Source organism: Vulpes vulpes, chromosome 5 (assembly GCF_048418805.1).
Source record: "Vulpes vulpes isolate BD-2025 chromosome 5, VulVul3, whole genome shotgun sequence".
Classification (NCBI taxonomy): Eukaryota; Metazoa; Chordata; class Mammalia; order Carnivora; family Canidae; genus Vulpes; species Vulpes vulpes.
The window spans coordinates 111560207-111563812 of record NC_132784.1 but is presented as its reverse complement, the minus strand read 5'-3'; positions in this window follow the sequence as shown (position 1 = coordinate 111563812).

Below are 3606 nucleotides of genomic sequence, written 5' to 3'. Positions count from 1 at the left end.
AAATCACCAAGAAACCTGGTTCCACCTCTTTCTAAAGCTGCTTCTGACATTAAAGGGGATGTAGGAATTGAAAAGATGGGAAACCTGACAGACCCCCAATTGGCTCACCTACCTGAAGATATAGAAGGGACTAAGAATAAAGTCTCTGAAAATAGGTATTTCCAATGCCAGGAAGAAATGGATTCTCTGATAGACATTCTCAGTAGCCAAAGTTTTCTTGTGCCTTGGTCAGTTCAGGCTGCAAATTACCATAGACTGGGTGGCTGAAACACCATTTATTCCTCATGATCTTGGGGGCTGGATTCCGAGATCACAGCGCCAGCACAGTCGGGTTCTCAGTGAAGGTTCTCTTCTTGTTTACAGATTGTGCATGCACACACACACACACACACACACACACACACAGGAATGGGGGAAGGGAGAGAGAGGGGGAGAGAATCCCAAACTGACTCCTGCTGAGTGTGGAGCCCAATGCAGGCTTCGATCTCACAACCCGAGATCAGGACCTGAGGAGAAACCAAGAGTCAGACACTCAACCCACTGAGCCACCCAGGTGCCCTGCTCTGGTACCTCTCATGATGGGACTATTCCCATAATGAGAGTTCCACTCTAATGGCCTAATTACCTGCCCAACTCTCATTTCCAAATATCATCATATTAGGGATTAGGGTTTCAACATATTAATTCTTTTGGAAGGGGTCACACAAATAATCAATTTTCAGGAGAGAAGAAAGAATGGGTTGGAGAGAGGCAGTGAATTCCTTCGAGTTAAAAAGTGGAATTCCAAGCGATTCTCTGGTGTTTCCCAGCCAGGTGGAAAGAAGAGGATATAAGCAGAAAGATGACCGGAGCGAGGGAAACTAAAGGGAAGAAGGAAATCTACCAGGTGATCTTGCAAGAAAACTTAGAGAAAATAAAAATATCTAATAAAAGAATGAGAAAAGTATGCTCTAATCGTAACATAAACTATCCAAATATCATTTTTTTGCTTATAAAATTGAGACAAAATTTTAATAACAATGCTTTATGTTGATATGGGTATTGGGAGTCATGTACTGTGCTAATTAGAGTATAAATGTATGCAGCTGGTCTACAAAGCAATTCTGTAATAATGTTAATTTTGCACATTAATTATTTATTCCTTTCTAGTTTATAGTTTTTTATTGCTACATTGAAAAATTACTTCCAAGGAGTACCTGGGTGGCTCAGTGGTTGAGCATCTGCCTTCGGCTCAGGACATGATCCTAGGGTCCTGGGATCAAGTCCTGCATCGGGCTCCCAGCATGGAGCCTGCTTCTCCCTCTGCCTGTATCTCTGCCTCTCTCTCTCTGGGTCTCTCATAAATAAATAAATAAATAAATAAATAAATAAATAAATAAATAAAATCCTTTAAAAAATTACTTCAAAATGTAGCAATTTAAAACAATAAGAGGGACGCCTGGGTGGCTCTGTGATTGAGCGTCAGCAAGGAAGCTAATGGGAAGATCTTCTAGGGTAAGAGAGGTTGGGAAAGCCCAAAGAAACAGCCTTACAAGAGATTGGGTTCAACCTGGTAACTTCTGCTTGTAGCAGTCGGGAGAAGGGCTTATATGTGACCAAGATAGGGATTATCACAATGGCTATTCTTCACAAGGAGGACCTAGTCACCTACAAGCTCAGCATTTACTCTCTCTATGATTACAACACAGTCTTTCAACAAGATAGATTGGAACGAAATGCTTTTTACTCACACTTTTCTAAGATATGGGTTGCTTAGACTTCTACAGGGTCCTAGCAATTTATCTTCATCTCCTTTAGAGCATTTTTACCTGTATGCCTAGGATCATACTGATATGCAGGTCTAATACATTCTCTGCCCTCCAAATTACTTGAAATCTGAGTTCATTTTGTCTCTTTTCTCTAATCAGGACCTAAATTTTCTCTCCCTGCTCTCCAGTTTTCCTACTTCACCTTCCCTTTATATAAGCAGATAAATGCCTGTGCTCATTGCCTTAGAAGAGCCTGTGAGTTTTGATTTTTATATGCCAAAAGCCCAAACTCTCTGAGAGTTTAGTATTTACTTCAGGCATAGAGGAAAATGCTTGTTAGAAACAGCAGGAGAGGGATCCCTGGGTGGCGCAGCGGTTTGGCGCCTGCCTTTGGCCCAGGGCGCGATCTTGGAGACCCAGGATCGAATCCCACATCGGGCTCCCGGTGCATGGAGCCTGCTTCTCCCTCTGCCTGTGTCTCTGCTTCTCTCTTTCTCTCTCTCTGTCATAAATTAAAAAAAAAAAAAGAAAAGAAAAGAAACCGCAGGAGAGGGCAGTCCGGGAGGCTCAGTGGATTAGCACCGCCTTCAGCCCAGGGCCTGGTCCCAGGGACCCGAGATGGAGTCCCACGTCAGGCTCCATGCAGGGAGCCTGCTTCTCCCTCTGCCTGTGTTTCTGCCTCTCTCTCTCTCTCTGTGTCTGTCATAAATAAATAAAATCTTAAAAAGAAAAAAGAAACGGCAGGAGAGGGGTGGCTCAGTTGGTTAAGTCTGCCTTTGGCTCAGGTCGTGAATCACGGGTCCTGGGATGGAGCCCCACATTGGGCTCCCTGCTCAGTGGGGAGTCTGCTTCTCCCTCTGCCCCTCACCCCACTCATGTTCTCTCTCTCTGTCTCTCAAATAAACAAAATCTTAAAAAAAATATAGGAGAATGCACAGAGCTCTTCCTAATTCCAGACTCGGATCATGTAGACATAAATAAGGCACATCTCAGCAGCAACAGAGCAAGGTGATGAGCCAGGGTACGGGAGAGCAGATGGCTCCTCAGCTTCTGCACTTTGCACCACCGGTTATCCCACCTGCCTGGGGACTTCAACGAAACCGGAGGAAAAGCGGGTGGGGGCAAATTGTCTGACACTAAATTTCTGCCCCCCCCCGCCCCCCCATCCAAATGGAACTAGCAGTAGGTGAAGTGGAAGAACAGAAAAATAAGGAAGGGCTACCCTTATTGCACACCCCAGCCTGTGGACTGAGAGTGCTGTTGGCTGCATTCGTGACTCGGTGAACGTTCACGAAATGAGCAGAAATGAATGAATACCTGAAACCTACAAATATGAAAACTGGGCGAACCACGGTCGCCCAGGGCAGATGCATTTTGACGAGGCCGCCACAAACTTGGGCGGGGGGGGGGGCTGGGAGCACAGAGGCGGGGCCTCCAGGAGGAAGGCTGCGGGCATCTGCGGGCATCTGCGGGCAACCCCGGGCGGGGGCGGGGCCCTTCCTGCAGCACCTGCGCCCTCGCCCTGGGGAGGCCGCCTGGGAGGGATGCAAGGCTGGGCTACACTGTCCTAGGGCCTCAGTGCTGAGGGCCGCGCCTCAGCAAGGAGAGCGACCAGCCTGAAGTTCTGGGGACGCCCAGGGTAGCACCTGGCGCCGGCCGGGAGCAGCAGGTACCGCGCGCAAGCTAAGAGCTCCGGCTGCGCGAGCCCCACTGCTGGGGGCGGCCCCGCCCCCTCCGCGTCCGCGGCCACGCCCCCTCCGGGCCTGCGGCCACGCCCCATCTGGACCCTGTTCCGCTCCCTCTGGGCCTGGCCCCGCCCCCTCTGGGCCCGCGGCCCCGCCCCAGCCCCCTCGGCCCC